General features: G+C 44.3%; 1 long non-coding RNA gene across 1 annotated transcript; it reads right to left on the reverse strand.

Annotated features, from left to right (window-relative positions):
* Positions 1–15,601: 15,601 nt before the first annotated feature.
* Positions 15,602–18,048, reverse strand: LOC144378004 (uncharacterized). The gene is made up of 2 exons (XR_013439421.1): positions 16,434–18,048; positions 15,602–15,839 (listed from the first exon to the last, which is right to left on the reverse strand). It is a non-coding gene; the product is annotated as an uncharacterized LOC144378004 (long non-coding RNA).
* Positions 18,049–23,346: the final 5,298 nt, after the last annotated feature.

The following is a 23,346-nucleotide window of genomic DNA, read 5'->3' on the forward strand; positions in this document are numbered from 1 at the left end:
GGATACTCTATGCATCACACAGCAAATCATTCCATACCGCAGGAAAATCAAACAACAACTCTTAACATTGATTAGCACATTCACTGGCAGGAACAAGTTGGGTAGGGGTGATTGGCTACTACAAGAGGGGGTTCGTTTGAACTGACTGGTGTAGGCCACGAGGGGTGTACGTGGTAACCTACATGGCTTCCCAACATGTTATCAACCACCATAAACTCCAGGGGGGGGTCATCTGGCATCCCAGATATTTTCCCTGTCTCATGCTGATTGGAGGTTGCTAGGGGGTTGCTATAGGTCCTCACCTAGCCTAATTGAGTCAGGGACACCTGGTGCCACAGATCTCTCCTGTTATTTGCTTACAAACAACTCAGCAGGGTGGATATGTGGGTGAAAACAAGTCCTGCTGTTCTCACCCACTTACCTAGGAGTGCTCTGTGGGTTTTTCCAAGGACAAGGATCACGCCCCCTTCCTTAGGACAGGCCTTGAGGTACAAGCTGCTGTTATTTATTTATTTTCAAAAATGGAGTCACATCAGTTTCTCACTTCACCAATGAAGTCCTGCCTTCATCAATTTGTGAAGGTTTCTCTACACTGTATGCTTCAAGTCCTGATTAAAGTTTGCCACTGAACCAGAACTGTCTCCCACATGCCCCATATGTGTGTTCCTTCCAGGAGCAAAACATGTTTCAAGATGGGGCCACATACATCACAGGGGTGAGCAACTCAGGTGGATGGAGTTACTGTAGAGGTAGTACTGTGCAACACTCCTACAGAAACCATCTGCTTTGAAGGCACTCATGCTTCTTCCTTGGCTCAGCAGCCAACAACCCTGAGGTTCTCTCCCGCCGCTCCTGCATCTGCAATAAGTCCGGCTCCTCGCCCTGGCCCTGGTAGGGGGCGCTGCTTGTCACTCCGCCCGCACTCCGGGCCAGGAGCTCCGCCGCAGCTACGCGGGACTCCCTACGATCCGCGGGATTCCCGAGCCCAGCTAGGGGAGCGCAGCACCCACCCGGGTAGCCGCTGTGCGGCGGGGACAGCGCCCCCTCCCGGCCTCCCCGCATCGGTCAGTCTGGGACTGTTCGCATCTGGTTAGTCTTAATAAGTGGCCTGTGTATAGAGAGGAAGCCGGGTTTGTAGTGTTTGCTGATTTCTGTGGCATCAGTACTTTCACCATGGCCAATGTTAAATGACAGTCTGAAAGTGAAGTTGGGAGCAGTGCAGCAGAAAGCATCACACAGCAGCGGCACCACGCAGCCAAGGCAGATAAAAATGACTCCACGGCCCGGGACCACAGGGCTGCGGATATAGCTCAGCAGCAGGGTGCCTGCCTTCCATGCATTAAGCCTTGGGTTCAATCCCCAATCCCACAAAAACCTAGGCAATAGCAAAGTTATAAAAAAAATTAGGAAGAAATTATGTTTGAATATATATATATATATATATATATATATATATATATATATATAAATATATTCTTTAAAAATAACTTTCAATACCTATAGTGCTGTAAGGAGACAGATGAGAATGGTGGGAGCACAAGGTTAAGAGAAAAAGTATAAGGAATAAAATGGGAACACTGTATTGATGACCTGCCCCCCAAGCTTTCCTTGCCAAAAAGCAATTCCTTGCAGCCCAGTCTGGCCTAGGCAGGAGCGAAGGTCAGGCAGTCAGTGTAGGTAATAAATGATGGGGTCAATAGAGGAGGACAACTGGTTATCAAAGAACAATGGGTTGTTAACCTCTGTGATCATGCTATGCTCCTGGGCATGTTGGGTTGCTAACAATTAACCTCCACATCCCTGCTCCCACTATCTATGGAGAAGGAAGAGAAGGCTAAAACTAAAAGAGGGGTTCTGGGGTCTATAAAAGAACAACACCAACGTCCTCCCGTGGGTACCCAGCTCTGGGGCCCTTTCTCTTGGAAGAAGTCTCTCTCTACCACTTTCTTAAATAAAACTTGCTTTCTACGCTTGTCTGGGTATTTTGCTGAGATTCCTGATCTCCAAGATGTGTTATCACTGCCATGTTTATTGCACTATTTGCCATAACCAAGAAATGGAAACAATGTTAAATGTCCATCAACTGATAAATAAATGAGGTACGTATTCACAACAGAATACTATCAGCCATAGAAAGGATGAAATCCGGTCCCTGTGACAACATGGATAGAACTACAGGTCATTATGTTAAGTGAAAGAAAAGTACCACAAGATCTCACTCATACATGGAATCTGAAAGAGTTGATCCACAGAAGTTGAGGGTGGACTGGTGATTAACAAAGGGTAGGGAGAGAAGACGGGGAAGAGTGGAGAAAAGTGAAGTTAGGAGGATCAACCCATCAATGGGTGCTAAGATCAGGAAGAGGCCCTTAGGGTGTAGGTGATTATAGAAAATGATAATATACTATATATTAAAAAAAAAAAAACTAGGGGAAGGACCTAAGTATGAAGAGCCAGGCATGTGAGCATTAGTGGAGCCCAGGGGACAGAGTCTCTTGGGTCCAGAGTTAGGAATGTTCCTGAAGGAAGCAGCATGTAAGCTGGACTTGGTTTTGTTCAGTATCTACTCAGCCCTTCTCAAATATCTCCCATGGACAAGGAAGGATTGCCACATTCTCTGTATGTTCCACCTTCTCCCATTCAGGGTTCTCTGTACAGAACAGGCACAGAGAGATGACTGTTGAAGCTTTCTATCAACTCAGATTGGCCTGTCACAACATTTAACAAGGGCTTTCTTGTTTAATAGGTAGGTTCTTTCTAAATTAAAGGAGACCTTTCTTTCTTTCTTGGTACTGGGGATTGAATTCAGTGGTGCTCTAACCCCAGCTATATCCCCATCTTTATTCTTTTTTTAAACATGTATTTTTTAGCTGTAGTTGTTCACAATACCTTTATTTTATTTATATGTGGTGCTGAGGATCGAACACAGTGCCTAACAAATGCTAGGCAAGCGCTTTACCTCTGAGCCACAACCTCAGCACTCCCAGACCTTATTCTTATTTTTTTTATTTTTTTTTATTATGAGACAGGGTCTCACTCAATTGCCCAGGCTGGCCTAGAACTTTGGATCCTCCTGCTTCAGGCTCCTGAGTAACTGAGATTACAAGTGTGTATGTACCATCATATGTAGTGTAAAGGAGCTATATTTTTCTAATAGCATTAATATATGCTCTTTGTTTAAAACTCAGATATATAATTGTAAAGAAGAAAGTAAGCTGGACACAGTGGTACCTTCCTGTAATCCCAGCTACTTAGGAGGCTGAGGCTGGAGGATCACAAATTTGAGGCTATTCTGGGCATTTAAACAAGACCCCAAAGGGATGGGGATGTAGCCCAGTGGTACAGTTCACTTGAGTTCCTTCATTCAAAAGAACAGGAGGAAGAGGAGAAGGAGGAGGAGGAGGAGGAGGAAGAGGAGGAAGAGGAGGAGATTTAATGTACCATCCTTCCACATTTGTCAAGTATTTTGGAAAAAAATGAGGGTAAATCTACATGTCATTACATGTTTTTAATTAGGATTTTACTTAGCAATACATCATAGACATTCATTATATTCAAATGGTAAGGTCATATTGCCTTGTGTGGTGGTACTGTGATCTATTTAGCCAAACTTACGTGGTACCTAATTTGTTTTCAATTTTTCTGTAATAAAACAATGCTGCCTGGCTTGATGGCACAGGTCTGAAATCCCAGTGACTCTAGAGGCTGAGCCAGGAGAATCACGTGTTCAAAGCCAGCTTCAGCAAAAGCAAAGTGCTAAGCAACTCAGTGAGACCCTGTCTCTAATAAAATACAAAATAGGGCTGGGGATGTGGCTCAGTGGTGGAGTGACCCTGAGTTCAATCCCCAGTACCCCCCCCCCAAAAAAACCCCACAAAAATGCTAACCCACTGGCTTCTAATTAACTAACAATTTGAATTTTATCCACAAGGGGGAAGCAAGCAACCATGCCAAGATTAAAAAAAAAAAAAAAAATTAAAACTCCATTCAGATTGGAATGCTGTTAGCCTGAAAGCCCAGCTATTCCAGAGGCTGAGACAAGAGGATCACAAATTCCAGACCAGCAAGGGCAATTTAGCAAGACCCTATCTCAAAATACAAGTTTTATAAAAGAGCTGTGAGTGCAGCTCAATGGTACAGTGCTTGCCTAGCTTGTGTGAGGCCCTGGGCTCAATCCCCAGTATCAAAAAGAAAAGAAAATCATGTTCATAAACTTGCCTCAACTTTAGTATTAATTAATGTTCACATTATCCCCATTATACAGATATGAAAATGGGTGTGGATAGCCAGACACAGTGGCACATACCTCTAATCCCAGCAGCTCGGGAGGCTGAAGCAGGAGGATCATGAGTTCAAAGCCAGCCTCAGCAAAAGCAAGGAGCTAAGCAACTCATTGAAATTCAAAATAAGGCTGGGAATGTGGCTCAGTATTGAGTGCCCCTGGGTTTAATCCCTGATAACTATCCCCAGCCCCCCCCCCAAAAGAAAATAGATGTGGGTAAAGTATTTTGTGCAGATCTCACCAAGCAGTATATGCTAAGGTGGAATGTGAAGCCGTTTTCTGATTCTGAATCACTGACTATACTGCTTCCATGGGACTCTGAATAAATTAACTGTAGTTCAACATCCTGCCTGTATTCAATTCAGTTCTAGGCACTGTGGGAGCTGGGGGGGTGACCCTATGAGGCATGTAGAAATAGACAAGAGGGTCCCTGCCCCACAGGTGTGAGGACAGATTTATTCATAAGTAATGGAATGACTAAACACAATAATAAAAGGAGGGCCAGGAAGGCAGGTGATTCACTTTGACAGCGAGGCTAGGCATGGTTTTGTGAAGGAAGTACAATAGCATTAAGAGCTAAGGTGTATTGGTATTACTCTGCCACAGATGTTATGCTAGGTGCTTCACATATGTATCTCATTAAAACTTTCCCATGAGGGCTGGAAATATAGCTCAGTTGGTAGAGTGCTTGCTTATTATCCACATAGGCCTTGGGTTCAATCCTCAGCACCATCAAAAACAAACAAACAAACAAAAACAACTTCCCACAGACCTGGAAGGTGTTACACTCTTTTTTTCCAGAAAAGAAAACTGATAGTCAAAGAAGTTGAGAAACTGAAACTAGATACTCATGACAGAACATCCGAACCTGTGCCTTTTTTTTTTTAATTTTTTTTTAATATTTATTTTTTAGTTTTCGGCAGACACAACATCTTTGTTTGTATGTGGTGCTGAGGATCGAACCTGGGCCGCACGCATGCCAGGCAAGCACACTACCGCTTGAGCCACAACCCCAGCCCCCCCCCCCCCAACCTGTGCCTTTAATGCGGATTTGGAAGGCCTTTGAAGGGTTGTTGTACTTTCAACAGGCAGAGCTGGAAAAAACTTCTAAGAAAGTCTAGTGACTTGAGAGGCTGAGGCAGGAGGATTGCAAGTTTGAGGCCAGCCTCAGTAACTTAAGGAGGCCCTAAGCAACTGTCTCAAAACAAAAATAAAAAGAACTGGGGATGTGGTTCAGTGGTTAAGTGCCCCTGGGTTTAATCCCCAGTATGAGAAAGAGAGAGAGGGAGGGTAGAAAGCCTTGGAAGCAAGAAATGCAAGGCACTTTTGAGAACGGTAGTAGGAGAAGGAATCTGAAGAGCTAAAACCAGAGGGAGAAAACTGAACCAGAATGGAGAAGTCCATGAATAGCAAGCCTGGAACATTCTACCGTATTTTATTTTCAGGAGGGAACCAACCAACCAAAAAGAATGATGTCATGTGTTTTGCAAACATTAATTTGGTGCATTGTGTAAGGGGACCAGGAGCCTAGTTAGGGTTGTTAAAATAATCCTGGCAAGATAACTAGAGAAGAAATGAGAACCGAAAGACATTACCCAGATAAAATCCACAAGATCTGGCATCTCATTAAGTGTTGGGGAAGGGAGAGGAGAAAACTGTGATTAAGGTTTCCATGTTTAGGCAACCAGGAGAATGTTGGTTAGTGTGTCCACCAGGAAAGGGACTGGGGTTGGGGACAGGAAAACTCACCTTTCTTATAAAAGGTGGAAAGACCCAAGGGATGTGTGAGTGATGTTCAGTGTGGAGGTGAAAATAGGGAGCTGGCAAATTAGACATGGTGTCTGAGTCTATGAAGAAATCACCCAGGGAACTGGCCGGAGTATCTATTTGGGATTCTGCCCAGGATGCATGAACACTCATTACCTGGAATTCCACTGCCAGGTTTCTATCCTAGAGACACAAAAAAAGTATAGGAAAGAGCCAGGTATAGTGGCACTCACCTATAATCCCAGCAATTTGGGAGGCTGAGGCAGGAGAATTGCAAGTTCAAGGTGAGAATCAACAATTTAGTGAGGCCCTTAGCAACTCAGTAAGACCCTGTCTCAAAAGAAAACATTAAAAAAAATAAAATAAAAAAGACCTGGGGATAAAGCTCAGCATCCCTAATATAAACAACAAAACAAACAAAGAAAACAGCAGTTACAAAGTAAGAAGTTTAAAGGGATTGACCTGGTCAGACCTGGTATGTAGGGTGGGTGAGAAAAGCAGGCTGTAATATAATAATAATGTATACTACTACTTACAAAAAATAAAAAGACAAAAAATGCTGTTGCATATATTTTGAATGATATGTGTATAGAAATAGAGAAAACTCAAGAAGAATGAGCATGTTGTTAGCTAGGCTAGAGAAGAATTGTGACAAAAATGTAGAGAAGAAGGTGTTAAATGGGATTTTAGCCAGAGTTGTCAAGTTTTAATTTTGCAAGAACGTAATTGTATATTACTAATTCAAATAAAAATTTGTATTCTCAAACAAATTTTTAAAAAAGGTTGAATGGGAGGAAGAAAGAATGGAAAAGACAGGGACATGTCTCAAGGCATTGGGTAGGGCAGTATTACTGGGAATACGGGGAGAAGTTTCTGGAATGCAAAGTGGAGGGGGCCCACTGCACCGAGCAACCCTGCAGAGACAGCGGCCAGCAGGATGAGTCCGGTGAGCTTGGTTGCTTTTCAACACCTTTCAATTACAGCCACAAACTCCTGTGTCCTTGAAAGGTCACCACGTCCCACCACTGCCTTGGAATGAGATGGTGTTTGTCCTCTTTTGAGTTGTAAATATCCTGAGACGTTTCATCCAATCCTTAGTTTGAACACGCCTTCCCTTTCCCAGAAATTCCACAGTGGTGTTCTTAGTGTTTCCATTCCTGTCCTTCAAGCTGCCCACTCATTCCAGCCTCAGCAAATTCCTGCCTCCTCTCTTTTCTGCCATTCAAAAACATTCCCATTCCAGATTGCATTCAAGAGCACTGCCGTGGGGAGGGTTGGGGCTCAGAAATGATACGCCAAAGCAAAGGACTCAGATGTGAAGTTTCTCCTTGACCTTCTCTGGTTCTTTTCTACCTTGGCTTCCACTTTTTTTTTTCCCCCTTAAAGAAAGTGGTAGAAATTAGAGCCTCCTTTCCCCTAAAGTCCCTTGCTTCTCTGTCTTGGTTAACCATAAAGAAATTCTGTGACCTACCTTGTCTGAAAGCACATCATAAAACCCTCATTTCAGAAGGGGTCCTGCCCTGTATCCAGGAGGAAGGGATGCTTTACAAGGAGGCCAAGAGGAATCTGAGTAGCCAGGTCTTCCTGGGTTCCCCACTCCACTCCGTCTGTTAACTTTAGCTCGCACCATTTTGTCCAGTTGTATTTCTATATGGCTGACCTTGCCTTATCAAATGCAAGCACAAAATGAATAGCTCACCTTAGGTGTGTGTGTGTGTGTTGCTAGGAACTCAACTCAGGAGGCTTTACCACTGATCTAAATACCTAGCCCTTTTTATTTAAAAAAATTTTTTCAGGGCCAAGGATGGAGGTTGGGGCTGAGGATGGAACTCAGGGCCTTGCACTTGCTAAGCAAGCATTCTGCCCCTGAGCTAAATCCCCACCCCCCTTTTATTTTTAAATTTTTTTTTAAAATTTTTATTGTTGGTTGTGCAAAACATTACATAGTTCTTGACATATCATATTTCACATTTTGATTCAAGTGGGTTATGAACTCCCATTTTTACCCCGTATACAGATTGCAGAATCACATCGGTTACACATCCACTGATTTACATATTGCCATACTAGTGTCTGTTGTATTCTGCTGCCTTTCCTATCCTCTACTATCCCCCCCTCCCCTCCCCACCCTGCCCCTCTTCTCTCTCTACCCCATTATTTTTTAAATTTTGAGACAGGATCTCTCTAGGTTTCCCAGGCTGGCCTTGAACTTGCTATTCTACCGGGGCCTTAAGAGTCTCTAGGATTACAGGCATGTGCCACTGTGCCCATCACAACCTCCATATTTGGATCTTCTATATGGAGGCTTTTGTGCCAGGTAAAATAATCAGATGAATCTGTTATGCACATCCTTTGTTAACCTATGTTTTGTAATAGAAGTACCAGCTGTGACCCTTTATGCTGCTCAGGGAAAGAATCATCCTCTCTTCTGCCCCTAGGGGCCTTTTATAAATTTATTTATTTATTTATCTATCTATTCATTTATTAATTTTTATCAGGATTGAACTCAGGGGCACTCAACCACTGAGCCACATCTCCATCTTTTTTATTTATTTTATTTAGAGACAGGGTCTCGCTGAGTTGCTTAGAGCCTTGCTAAATTGCTGAAGTTGGCTTTGAATTTGTGATCCTCCTGCCTCAGCTTCCTGAGCCACTGGGATTACAGGTGTGGGCTACGTGTCTGGCTTATGGAATTTCTTAAGGGACACATAGAATAGGGTAACAAGTAATGACTGAGCTCACAGAGATGTCTTACATTGTGCTCACCTCATAGAAAGTATCTCAACTCCTTTTTTCAACAATCCCCGTAGGTCTGTACTATGATAACCCTCATTTCAGAGCCAAGACTTTGAGTGACGAAGTGAACTAATGTTACATAAACTGATAAGTGCTGCTAAGCATGGCTATGCGTGTGTCTCCTGTGCAAGTTTGTTCTAGTGATTGATTGTGGGATGGGGGACTGATGAGGTGGGCCAGGGAACAACTTCTTGGGTACAAGAAGGATCCAATTTACCAAGTGCCTGTGTAAACATCATTTCACTGGATTTCACCACAGTGCTCTAATGATGGGGGTCATTAGAAAAAAAATGACAAGATGAGTCAGTCAAATTTCGCAATCCCTTAACGTGGCCAGCTCTGGCTTTTAGGACCCCTGAATCTACTACTCTACAGCCTTGAGCCAGTCTGCCAGGGTGGGAGTGGGCAGAATGAGTGCTCTCTGTGGCCCCCTTTGGTAAGGCTTTTTCAGGATCACAGGTTCCTAGCAGCCATTCCCCCAGTTTGGGAAATTCTTGGCCAGGCACCCTCTGCTCCCAACCCAGGAGATAAACCTAAGTGGCAGAGGAGCCAATTTCCTGGGGTTAATAAACAGTCTGTTTATAGCCAGGGGCAGTCACGGGGCAGGAACCAGCATGCTGGGAGGTCAAGCTCCTTCTGAAGGCTGGGGTTGCTCATAAACATTCCCCCAGTGCGCCTTCTGGGACGGGAGGACAACTCTGGGCCTGCTGCCCTTGCTGGGGCAGAGTGCCAAGGCCCCCTGCTTCCTTCCTTCTCTCTCCCACTGTGGCTCTCCTCCTCTCTCTTTTCCTGTTTCCTGCTCTCCTTCCCTGTTTTCTCTAGTGGAAGAGGATGTTTGCACAGTCGACTCACCTAATAACTTTGGGTGGGCCTCAGGACCTTAGTTTCCTCCCTTGTCAAATGAGAGGATGATGGTGCCTTCAGTGCAGGATGTATGAGAAAATCCCTGGCAGTGTCTGGCCCCTGCAGTGCACATCTGAAACATGTGCATGTTCCCTTTTTACCCTCTGCTCTCACCCTTCTCCCTAATCCCACTTTCTTGCTCCAGCCCTGCCTCATCTACTTTGGCCACTTGGAACTTTCTTCCTGGGATTCTGCTTCCTGGGAGGATAGACAGAAGAGCCAGGTTCCATTCTGAAGAGCACTGATCACCAGGCTGACTCTGTGACTCCCTGACCAGGCCACACCCTAGGCCTCTCTGCTTTTAATGAACACCCCCCCCCCCGGGATTTAGGGGGTGGAGGAGGCTATACACTGGGGGAGGCTATGACATCTTAAGGTTTGGCTTATTTTGGCCCCTCAATCTGGCTCTTTCAATGGCTAAATGATCAGTGGTCATCAGGAAAATGACTGTGTGGCTTTGGGCAAGTCTCCTTCGTTCTCTGGGCTTCAGCGAAGTGTGACAGGAAGTGAATAAGTACAGCAGAAGTGCAAGCCGTGGAGCCAGACTGTCTGAGATGGAACCCAATCTCCACCAACTATCAGCCTGGACTACTTTGTTTTTCCTTTTTCCTTTTTTAAAAGTTTGAGGTCAAACTTTTTGTTTTTCATTTTGAGACAGTCTCACTAAGTTGCTTAGGGCCAGGCTAAGTTGCTGAGGCTAGCTTTGAACTTCAGATCCTCCTGCCTCAGCTGCCTGAGCTGCTGGGATTACAGGTGTGCACCACTGCACCCAGCCCCAGTTTGGATTACTTAAACCCTCTATGCCTCAGTTTCCTTATGTAAAATGCAGTTTATAGTATACTTGCCTTATTGGGTTGTTTTGAGAATTAAGGAAATGAGTCTGTCTGTAGCTCTTAGAATAGAGCCCACAGTTGGTACTCAATCTTAGCTATCAGATGTAAGTGGATAGAGAGAATAGGCATATGTGTGCACGTGAGGAAGCTGGATATTCTCTAGGGATATTTATTCTAAAGTTATTCTCACATTCTTCCTCTTTGCTGACTTTCAGATGAAAACAGTGCAGTATCTTGAACACAAAGTCTTTGATTTTCCCAGAGAGCTTAGGAAACTAGTCAAGGACTTTCAAAGTCAGATGGAGCCCTTAGAAGTCAGCTGGTCCAACTCCTCATCATGTAGAATTCTAGAATAGGGAGGACCAGAGACTATGAGATTTGCCTGAGATGGCAGAGCTTCCATGACAATAGAATTGAAGACAGTGACACATGGGGCAGGAGTGATGGAAAGGGGACAATGAAAAGGACTGCCTGGGGTTGTTAGGATGCTGAGTGGCAGAGTCTCAGGTTTCATGCCCTCTAGGATTCTTGATTCAGACTAACCCCATGGCCAAGATACTGGGCACAACTCTGGCATCGTGAGTAATCATAATTGTCTAATGAGGAGAGACTGAATCCCAAGCAGCGCACCAAATGCTTCCACACGCACTATCTCAGTTCATGCAAAATCTCCTTTTTACTGATGAGGAAAGATGCCTTGTCCAAGGTGAAACAATTAGAAAGGGAAGAACTGGGGGGATCTGAATCTGAGTTTCTCTAATGCCAAAACCAAGGTTCTCATGCTATACTCTTGAAATGTTTCCCACGGAACCTTGATGCTTGAGTCTACAAGCCAGAAATAAGGATCTTGGCTTAGCTGGCCAAGCAGATAATAACAGTGGATTAGCTTGGGCTTCTGGTCATCTTTCCAATCCCTTCTACCCCAACCCACAAGACATGATCCTGAAGGAGAGCAGGTTCTTTCTATCAAGGACACTGCCTCTCCACCATCTTTTCCCTGGGGGTGGGGGAAGTAGTGCATATTCTTGGAAGTGAGAGGGATTAAAGACTGGGGTGAAATTTTTGGCTCACTGGCCTGGTCTTTCAGAGTTCAGCCAGGGCCTTGCCTTGATTTAGACAAGAGGAACATAAACAGATGGAAATGAAAGGGTGGCCAATAAAGTTACAGGAGGTCATTGTCTTACACTAGGTTCCTAACCTGGGCCGCAACAGGATGGAGTCCTTAACTGAAATTAAACTGTCATCTGACCTTCCAAGAAATCATCAGAGAGATAAAGATCAAATTCCCAAACAAGCTAGTTACCATTGGTGTCATATTGAACTTCCTTCTGCCTTAATCCTTATATAATAAAAGAGATAAACCGAAGTGATCTGATGTTAATTTTTAATTTTCTGTTCCCTGTCCCCACCTTACAAGGAAAGGAGCATTGAAACACCAATTCACCTTTTGTTCTTTGTTTCTGCTTTCTTTAACCTTTCTCTGTTCTCTGCTTGGTTCACTGGAACACTTATTCTATTTGAGGGTGTGTTGCCTCTTTCTAGAGTAGAAAGCAATGCCAATAAAGATCTTTAAAAGTTTGAGGTCAGCCTCAGCAACTTAGCTAGGCTGTAAGTAACTCAGTGAGACCCTGTCTGATGGGTTGATTCCAGTGTGTGTTCCAGCTAAGCCCTGCATGGGTGAGTCTCAAAAATAAAAAGGGCTGAAGATGTGACTCAGTGGTTAAGTGCCCCTGGGTTCAATCCCCACTATCAAAAAAAAAAAAGAAAAGAAAAGAAAAGAAAAGAAGCAAGCAAACAAACAAACAAACAAAAAAAGATCTTTAAGCTTGGTGTGTTAGCATAGGCTTGTATTCCCAGCAACTCCAGAGGCTGAGGCAAGAGGATTACAAATTCAAGGCCATCCTGGGCAATTTAGCAAGATTCTGTCTCAAAATATAGAAAAGTAAACAGGACTAGGGATGTATCTCAGTGGTAAAGTGACCCTGGGTTCAATTCACAGTAAGCGTCCCCCCCCCCCGCCAAAAAAAATAAGTAAAAAAGAACTTTTTCCTCTCACAAAAGTAAAGTTTATAGTAGATATGAATCGACCACTTTAATGTACTTTGAGAAGGGATAATGAATGCAAACCTCTCTATGGCGGTAGGAACCATATCTGTTATGTTGAGGGGCCATATACTCTGTGCCCAGCCCAGAGCCTGACCATAGTCAATACTCAATAACTATGTGGGGAATGAATAAACAAATGGTGGATAGAAGGAGGAGCACAGAAGCCTGGGCCAGGAAACCTGAGTTGCATCTTTGGGCTCCATGGCTTACCACAACCCTTGGGCAAGTCACTTTGGCTCCGTGAGCCTTGGTTGAACTCAGGGATGTTTTACTGCTGAGCCACATCCCCAGAACTTTTTATTTTTATGAGACAGGATCTCACTAAGTTGCTTAGGGCCTTACTAAATTGCTGAGGCTGGCCTCAACCTTGAGATCCTCCTTCTTCAGCCTCCTGAGCCACTGGGATTATAGGTATGTGCCACCATGCCTGGCTGTTTTTTCATGTTTGTAAAATAGACACCATGGTAGTTTCTACTTCACAGGGCTTTGAAAGCAGCATTCAGTGGGAGAAGTAGTCACTTAAACACTGAGTGTCAATCTAACAGTTGAACTCTGCTTCAGAAGGAGGCTGGGTTTAATAATCTATTCCCAGGACCTTCAGGAACAGAGGAAGGCTGAAGGTACAATTCTAGGAATGGAGATTAAACATGAAAAAGTCAGTAAAGTTGGTTGGAGAATGTAGCATTTAGGAGGGTGCAATAAGCCAGGCAAGCATAACGGAGTCTTCAGACTCACCCATGCAAGGCTCAGCTAAAGCACAGGCTGGAATCAACCCATCAGATGACGTGTAGATCATCTTGTCTATACTCCTCCCACCTTCTCCAGGGAGAGAGCTGAAGTTGAGGTGATAAAGACCCAGGTATTCCAAATCTTAGTCAAGGCTGCTCCTTCTACATCATGATCACAAGGGAAAGTGTGAGGGAGAGTCTAAGAAACTGACTGGCCCAAGGGGAAAAAGCCTTTTGTAGCAACTGTTTAAATAGGGCTTCAAAATAGGAAATAGGGGCCGGGGGTGTAGCTCAGTGGTAAGGAGCTTGCCTAGCATTGCAAGGCCTTGAGTTCAATCTCAGCACTGCCCCCCACCAAAAAAGAGGGGCGGAGGAGAGAGAGAGAGAGAGAGAGAGAGAGAGAGAGAGAGAGAGAGATCATGTTAAAGAAGAGAAGGAACTGGACGCAGTGACACACCTGTGATTCTAGCAACTTGGGAAGCTAAGGCAGGAGGATTACAAGTTTGAAGCCAACCTTGGCAATTTTGTGAGGCCCTAAGAAATTTAGTGAGACCCTGTCTCAAAATTTAGAAAAAAATAAAAGGACTGGGGATGTAGCTCAGTGGTAAAGTGCCCTTGCATTTAACCCCAGTTACTGCCCCCTCCCATAAGAAAAGGAGGAACAGAAGGAGGAAAGATTAAAATAATTTCTTAGGCCTGTACAGATTCAGTTTCAAAACAATTTCATCTGGAATAGTCTGTAAATGTGTGGAGTTACTGTAGAAAATACTGATGAGACATCAGAAAATCCACTTCTAGCACTGAGCTCTACCATTTCGATGACCTTGGGTGCATCCTCTCGTAGATCCTCAGAATTGTCATTTGAAGGCTGAGGTTAATAGTCTCTGACCCACAGAGCTGATCCTGGGGTCCGTTAGGAAGCAGAAGTGGAAGGAACTTGTATACTCTGTCAAATTCTCAACAAATGGGCAACATGGCAAGGTAGTCCCAAGAGAGAAACCAAGTGGGTGAGTCAGACCATTCACTTAACCTTTTGTACCTCAGTCTCCTCACCTAAAACATGGATGTGGTGGGGATCAAATACAATGTAGTTGGCACAGGCCCTGCTCATATCAAGTGTGGAACATGCTGTTACTTACTATTACTTATTGAGTTTGAGAGATTTTTTTCCCCCTTTAATCCTCACAATAATCCTATGAGGTAGGGATACTAGTGGCCTCATCTTGCAGACTAGGGAACTAGGCCTAGAGAGAAGAGCTGTTTACCTGAGATCAATTATGCCAGGCATAGTGATATACGTGCCTGTAATCCCAGAGAACTGCAAAAGGATCGAAAGTTTGAGGCCAGTCTCAGCAATGTATCAAGGTCTTAAGCAATTTAGTGAGACCCTGTCTCAAAATAAAAAATAAAAAGGGCTAGGGATGTGGTTCAGTGGTAAAGCACCCCTGGGTTCAATTCCTGATACAAAAAAACCCCAAAACTAATTGATAGATAGCAAAGCCAGATTCAATTCCTGATACAAAAAAACCCCCAAACTAATTGATAGATAGCAAAGTCCAAGTGCCCTATTACACCAAGTGGGCAAAGATCAGAATTTGAGAACAGGACTGGTTTGTAGATGTGCACTTCTGTAATCCCAGCAGCTCAGGAGGTTGAGGCAAGAGGACTGGAAATTCAAAGCCAGCCTTAGCAATTTAGTAGGCCCTAAGCAACCTAGTGGGCTGTCTCAAAATAAAACATAAAAGGGCTGGGAACTTAGCTCAGTGGTTAAGTGCCCCTGGGTTCAATCCCTGGTACCAAAAAAAAAAAAAAAAAAAGAATTTGGGAACAGGAACAGATATAGTGGTACATGCCTAGAGGGAGGCTAGGGCAAGAGGATTAAGACCAGACCCTGTCTCAAAATAAAATCAAAAAGGGCTGGGGATGTAGTTCAATGGTAGAGAGTTTGGTAGCATGTGTAAGGCCCTGGGTTCAATCCCCAGTATAGGAGAAGGAGAAGGGGAAAGCATTTGGGAGCAGGGCAGGCAGCTGGGACTGTCTGTCAGTGGAGGCCAAGGAATGTGCAGTCACAAAGCCAAGATTCTGGAAGCTACTGAAGCATTTCCAACTTTAAACTGCAAAGTCAGAGCTCAGTCAGAGTCTTATTTCACCAGGGGTTTGAAAGGCTGAGAAAAATAAGCACTGGGTTCCAGAACCATCTGGGTTATTTATTCCCCACATGACCCTAGGCTAATCTCTGGGGCTAGGTTTCCCCAGCTGTAAATTGAAAGATCGACATTTCTCACACTTGAATCAAGCTCCAAGTCACCCAAGGATCTTGTCAAAAGGCAGATTCTGATTCTCAGTAGGTCTGGAGAAGAATCGAGATTCTGTTTTTCTGACCAGCTCCCACCAGTGCCAAGTCTCCAAGTCTAAGGATCACACCTGGAGTAAAAGAACCAGATTGTCTCTGAGGTCCCTTCTGGGTTGACAATCTCTATACACCAAAGCCTGAGAAATATAAGAATGGATTTTGCCCCAGATACCTCAGAGTATTTTGGGGTTCAGAGTAAGGACAAGGTTATTCCCTTGAACCACAGACTCCTTGAAAAAGGAACTCGATGTCTAGAACTTCCTGAAGTTCCTTTTCTGAGCCACATCCCTCTGAGGGAGTTGGGGGAGGAGGCTTGTCCCTGACAAAGACAAAGGGCAAGCCATAAGAGACCTCCCCAAATCATGTTCCTCCTTTGTTTTTTCCTCATTCACTGCTCACTGAGTCACATCTGTGTGCCTGGTACCCTCCTGGAGCTGGGTTATGGCAGAGGAGGAGACTCACGCTGCTTCCATTCTAACTGGGAAGAGAATAGAATAGACCGCAAATAGGTAGATACATAACTGCACGAAGTCATTTAAAACCAGGAAAAGCAATAAAAGAATAACAAAGTGATGGGGTGGGAGACTCTGTCTGCCATCCTCAAGATGAACTCCAAGACCATAAAGTCCCCTCCCATCTGCCCTTGTTTGCTTCTGCAGCCTTACCTCTTCTGACCTTTCACCTTGAACTCTGTTCCAGCCACACAGAACAGGGGATATCAGAGCTGCAAGGAGCCAACCAGCCTCTGATCCAGTGGTTCCTTCAGCTCCAAACATACTTTGTTGGTCTGTCACACTCAGCTAACCCCTCCCACTTGTCACCTCCACTAGGAAGCCAACCCTGCTGCTACTGATTCCTCCCTGAGCAGAAGCATCCACCACCCTGTCCAGTAAGTTGGCTTTCACATCTCACTCCACCAGACAGGACCCCAGTCTTATTTACTCTGATTTGATGAATCCCCAGGAGCCAGCACAGTGCATAGCACATAGTAGGTGCTTAATAAATGCCTGTTGAATTAATTAACACTTAATTAATTAGTTTGAGAGCTCAACAACATGAGGGAAAGTCATTAACAAGACATGACTCTGGATACAAGGAATGAATTGGAAGGAGAAGAAAATAACAACTCCCCAGTGCTTTCTGGAGCTCACATTCCAAGGACTTTCGGCTCTAACACTCCATCAGAGCCTTCTAAAAAGCTTATTGGAAAGGCCGGGCAGAAACGATCGGCCCCGTCCAACAGCTGGGGAAGGTCATGTTCCAGATAACTTGAGCTGAAGGTACCCAGCCAGGTTGTGGTAGAGGGTGTATGAAAAAAGTTAGGGGCCAAAGATGTCGGACCCAAACCCCTCCATCCCCAAAGGGAGGGGAACAGGGATAGTATAATGCAGACTTTGAATTAAGTGGTCCTACCTCATTTAAAACTCAAAAGAGTCATTTGAGGGGCACCCAGAGCTACAGAGGAGATAATATGATTTACCCACAGTCTACCCTCAGCATCTACTCCAACCCTCACTGGGAAGACCTTCTGGCCAGCACCCATTTGCCCTGAGGGACTCCTTCCCTGGGGTCAGCTCATAGACTAACTGGTACGAACAAAACCTTAGAAACCTAATTACTCTTGCTGGGCATGGTAGCACATGCCTAATCCCAGTACTTCCGTAAACTGAAGCAGGAGGATTGCCAAGTTTGAGGCCAGCCTCAGCAATTTAGAGAGGCCTTAAGCAATTTAGCAAGATACTGTCTCAAGATAAAAAATAACAAAGGCTGGGGATGTGTCTCAGGGGTTAAGTGTTCTGGGTTCAATCCCTTGATGGAAAAAAAAAGAGAGAAAAAGTAATCTAATTTCTTTATTTCACCGCTGGTTGGAAGGAGGGGTATTTCCAAGACTTATGAGAAGTGTTAGGTGCAGGACAGGCTGAGTAAGCTGTCTGCAGGGCATGCCAAACAAAGTTAGCTGCAGGATGACCTGGCCTCTCAAACCCTCTGTCTGGTTCTTTATCAACTATTTGCTTCAAGCCCAAACGCCCAAGCCCCCGCTCAAGGCTGAACACTCAACCCCCTTCTCAAGGCCAAACACGTAACCCCCCTTGTGCCAACAAGGCAGCTTGCAGACCCAGAGACCTCATTAGATTTGGGCTATAAAAACTCTCTCCTGCCGGGCCCCTCTCTCTCTTGCTATCTCTCTTGCTTTCTCTGTCTCTCTCTTGTACTCTCTCTCTCTCTTCTCTCTTCTCTCTTCTCTTCTCTCTCTCTCTCTCTCTCTCTCTCTCTCTCTCTCTCTCTCTCTCTCTCTCTCTCTCTCCTCTTTCTCTCTTTTCTCCTCTATTGCACTGCTGCAATAAAGATCTCTTGGTTGCTCTGAGTGTTGTGGTCACTTTCTTTCAAGAAGGGCCTGGTCTAGGGCACATACTGAGACAGGACCAGTACCCTGGACTTACTGTCTAGAACTTCCCAGGTATACTTTACCAGTTCCCTTGCCAAGACCTTCTGAGTCAGGGAAGGGATAAGAATGAGGTGGATGGGCCTGGGGATGTGGCTCAAGCAGTAGTGCGCTCACCTGGCATGCGTGCGGCCTGGATTCGATCCTCAGCACCACATACAAACAAAGATGTTGTGTCCGCCAATAACTAAAAAATAAATATTAAAAAGTCTCTCTCTCTCTCTTTAAAAAAAAAAAAAGAATGAGGTGGACCTGGCCATTTGTTAGCTGTGGTCAGGTTGAGAGAAAGGCAGGAGTTGTGATAAACTATTTATGTCCTCTGGGTGTTCTGGTTGAGTGTAGTCCTCATTGTTTTTTGTGCCTTGGTAGGTGACCCACAGGAAGTAGTTGTTTACTGCTTAGTGACTCTTTAAGAAAGGTTTTTATTGCTAGTAGAGCTCTCTGGTCACCCAGCTGAACCCTAACCTAGATGGATGAGGAGTAGACAGAACGAGGCCAGCAAAGACACAGGTAGGCTCTCCACCACCAAGAAGCGAGGAAAGGGATATATGTTGGGTTTCAGTTACATAGGACATCTAAGAGAAGCAAAGGAACATTTTGGCTGAAAGCTTGGAGCTGTATTCAGCTGAGGTGTCATTTTTATAGATGCTTGTATTTTCTCTGGGGCCCTGGAAAAACCACTCAGAGCCTCAGCTTCTCAGATGAGAAGGTTGAATGAGATGTTCTTGGGGATGCCTCCCCTTTTTAAAACTCTCCCTCCAACTAAGTGGGCCCCGGAGGAGGTGGGACTCACTATATCCTGCTATGGTCTTTAGGTCTGTGTTCCTCCAAAATCCATATGTTCCAACCCTAACTCCTCAGGTGATGAGATTAAGAAGTGGGGCTTTGGTTTTTTGTTTTGGTACCAGGAAGCCAGCCTGGGGGTGCTAACCCACTGAGTCACATCCCAGCCTTTTAAATTTATTTTATTTAGAGACAGGGTCTCACTGAGTTGCTTAGGGCTTCACTAAATTGCCAAGGCTGGCTTTGAACTTGCCATCCTCCTGCCGCAGCCTCCCAAGAGGCTGGCATTACAGGCGTGTGCCACCGTGTCCAGCAGAAGTAGGGTTTTCAGAAGGTGATTAAGTCACAAGAGTGGAACTCTCATGAAAGGGATTAGTGCCTTTATGAAAGAGACCCAAGAACTCTGGGAAATAAGTTTCTGTTGTTTATATGCCATCTAATTTATGTGTTGGGTTTTTTTGTTTGTTCGTTTTTATTTTGTAGTGCTGGGGATTGAATCCAGGGGTGCTTTGCCACTGAGCTACTTTTCCAATACTTTTTTTAATTTTTAAACTTTATTTATTTATATGTGGTGCTGAGGATCTAACCCAGTGTCTCACACATGCTAAGCAAGCTCTCTACCACTGAGCCACAACCCCAGCCCTCAACCCTTTTTGAGACAGAGTCTCACTAAGTTGCTGGGACCGGCCTCAAATGTATAATCCTCTTGCCTCAGACTCCTAAATTGCTGGGGTTGCAGGCATGTGCCACCATGCCTGGCTGTGTGCTATTTTGTTCTAGTAGCCCAAATGGACTAAGACTACTCCCTTTCAGGTCAACTCAACAAACCTAGTAGTTGGCAGGCTAGGCCCCACTGAGATTTAATTGGGAGATTTACAGAAAAGAGTTAACATAGCAGGATTGAGATTGATACCCCTAAGAAAGGCCTGCTATATTTAGCTCTTTATTTATTTCTTTATTTTTAGTTGTAGGTGGACACAATATCTTTATTTCATTTATTTATTTTTATGTGGTGCTGAGGATCGAACCCAGTGCCTCACACATGCTACGCAAGCTCCCTATCACTGAACTACAGCCCCAGCCCTATATTTGGCTCTTGGTTGGCATTTGGACACTTATTTCTATTTCCAGAGGATTTCCATCATCCAATCATTAATAAGAGAGTGGCTCACTGTGACAAAACTGAATCAAACAATTCAGCTTATGTTGAATATCTACTTTCGTTCTGGGAGTCTAAAATTTTGTTATGTGCCCAGGTAAGAATGCCTATGTGACTATTCTTCAGTAACAATCCTGGGCACTGAGACTCTAATGAGCGTCCCTATCCCTGGTGGACAACATTTTAGACAGGCTGTCATATTCCCTTGCTAAGGGAATTAAGCAATCCTGTTTGACTCAGCTGAGAGAGAACTTTCAGAAGTTTGTACCTGGCATCCTCTGGACTTGGTCCCACACATACTTTGCTTTTGCTGATTTTGTAATCCTTTGCTATAATAAATCATAGTATCAGAAGGCTTTTATGCTGAATTCTGTGAGTCCTTGGAGGAAATCATTAACTCTGGAGGTGGCCTTGGGGGCTTTCAACAGAGGATAAGGCTAGATTTCACAGAGGCAATCCTAGTCTTATACCAATCCCTTATGAGTATATAGCTCAAACCAGCACTGTCCAACAAAAATACAAGTCAAATCTGATATAAAACATTATCGAGATAGTTTGACCTTCCTTTTTTCATACTAAGTCTTTAAAAACAAGTGTGTATTTGACAATCACAGTACACATCAATTTGGACAAGCCATAGTTTGAAGAGCTCGGTAGCCACACACGGGGCTGCCATGTTGGACGGTACTGGGTGTAGAGATTTGTGGCAAGGCCTCTGAAGACAGCATATCTGGGTCTGAATCCTGGTTCTGCCACTTACCAACTGCATGATCTTAAGTTACTTAACCTCTCTATGAGTTTCTTCATCTGTGAAATAAGGATAATGATGTTAACTATCTTATGAGGTTGTAGGGGTTTTCCAAAAAGTTCATAAATCAAAGGCAGCACCTGGCATATCTAGGCTGTTGGGTGGAGGCTAGCTGCTACTCTTATTATCTTAAATCTTGGCCCTTAGAAATCAACTTGTCCAACTCCTTGCTCCATGATGAGAAGACAGGCCCAAAGTTTGGAAAACATTTGTTTTAGAAACAAAGTCTCCAGTCTCCCACTCTTCCCTTGATTGACACCCCCCCTCCCATCTTCCAGCAGACTTTGAGATTGGATCTGCCAATCATATAGGAAACCAGAAGCTCCAGGGCCCCACCTGGATTCTGCAATCCCTCCTTGATTGCAAAACAGGGCCACTGTTTGAAATTGGCAGCAAAGCATTGGGGGCTGGGCCTGCTTTCTGCTGCCTCCATCTGGACTTATGGATTGGGCTGGGCTGACCATATCACTGAGTCTAGAACCTAAGTACTTACTCAGCAATAGCAGGGCTGCTTTTCTTTGTCTTGGTTTTTCCAGCCCTTTTTGTTTATTAACTCATGTTCTATCTTCCTTGGAGGTACAATTCATCAGCACTTTCAACAAACAAACCTGTTTAGTCATCTCTATTGCTGTTTACCCACTAAGCACATAGTTGGTGAGCTCTTTATGTATATCTCAAGGAAAGAAGTCCAAGAGGTAGTGGGCAGCCAATTATCCAGGATGCAGAAGAGCACATTCTTAGACTGAAAACAAAACTAGTTTCTGGTTTTTCCATAGCATGTGTTTTTACCCTTGCTTCCCAAAGCCCGATGTAAATCATCTACTCTCCAATGACTCAGAGCAACTCACATGGTAAATCCTACTAGCAGCTGAAATCTGTCTTGTGGGCTCCAAATTGTTAGCCCATGTTGGCCTGAAGCTCTGCCTATTCTATATGTCAAATAGCGCTTTGATTGACATTAATTTATTTAATAAATATATATCAAGCAGCTAACAGATATCAAATCCTGTTCAAAATACTAGAAATAAAGTCTTTGTGGATCTTATCATTTAGTGGAGAAAACAGGTAACGAGAAACGATGATAAAGAATGACAAAGGAGGGACTGAAGTTGTGGCTCAGTGGTAGAGCACTTGCCTAGCATGCGTGAAGCTCTGGGTTATATTTTTAGCACTGCATATTAAATAAATGAAGAAAATAAAGATCCATCAACATCTAAAAATTATTTTAAAAAAAAGAATGACAAAGGGTTGATATATAGAAAGTGCCAAATACTCCAAGAACTAGAGTAGAGCCAGGGAACCTGAATAAAACTCTTCCCTTAAGAAGTGTCACTAGAGGGCTAGGGTTGTGGCTCAGTGGTAGAGCACTTGCCTAGCATGTGTGAAACACTGGGTTCGATTCTCAGCACCACATAAAAATAAATAAATAAAATAAAGGTATTGTGTTCATCTACAATTAAAAAACATATTTTTTAAAAAAGAAGTGACATTGACAGAGACCTCAATAGTGGGTAGAAAAAAACCAGTTAAAGAGAAAGTAGTTTGGATGTTTCCAGCAGAGGGAATGGCAGAGATAAAACCTGGAGGTGAGACTGAAGGGCATGTACAGCTGCAGTGTGTTGGAAAAACATGAAGAAGTGGATAGATGTTGAGGGCATTATCGGAAGCACTAAGGAATTGGAACTTTAACCCTAGGGCAATTGAGAACTGCCTGGTGGAGCATAACATCTTTCAAAACATGAGTCCCTGGGAACCAATCAACCAAATGCGCTGATGGAAAGACTGGTAGGTGCTGTTTTCATCTTCATCTTCATGCTCTTTGGTCAGTGATCAGACCTCCTCTGAAAGTAGAATGCAGCAGGGTCTCCTCAATGCCAGGGCATGCACCCCACCCAAGCCTCCCACCTCACTGCCATGTTCTCAGGGCTCCTAGGTTTTGTGTGGCAGTTCAGACCCTGAACTGAAAAGCCAGGGGGGCCACTGCTGAGAGATTGTCAAAGACCCTTGTTTCACAGGTGGGCCAAATGAGACCTTGCAAAGGAAAATAACTTCTCTGTGACTCTATAGCAACCTAGAGCAGCCCCTTAGGCCTCTGGATCCTTCTTGCCCCCCACCCAAAGAAACTGAACACCAGCCCCAGGACTCAGGCCAGATAAGTGAGGAACATAGGGTGCAAAACTTACAGTGACATTCCCTCTTAGGTCCTGCCCTGCACACTTGCATGACCCTAGGTGTCTCACTTGCCTCTCCATAGCTGGATCTGCTGGCCTTACCGTTGAGGGCAAGGACTGTAGCTTCTAGAAACCTCTTCAACATTTCTCATGGTGTTAAGTGCTAGGTATATACTCAGCTGGGTCACTGGATGCCTACTGGTGCTAATGAAAA

This window comes from Ictidomys tridecemlineatus, chromosome 1, assembly GCF_052094955.1.
Source record: "Ictidomys tridecemlineatus isolate mIctTri1 chromosome 1, mIctTri1.hap1, whole genome shotgun sequence".
Taxonomy (NCBI): Eukaryota; Metazoa; Chordata; class Mammalia; order Rodentia; family Sciuridae; genus Ictidomys; species Ictidomys tridecemlineatus.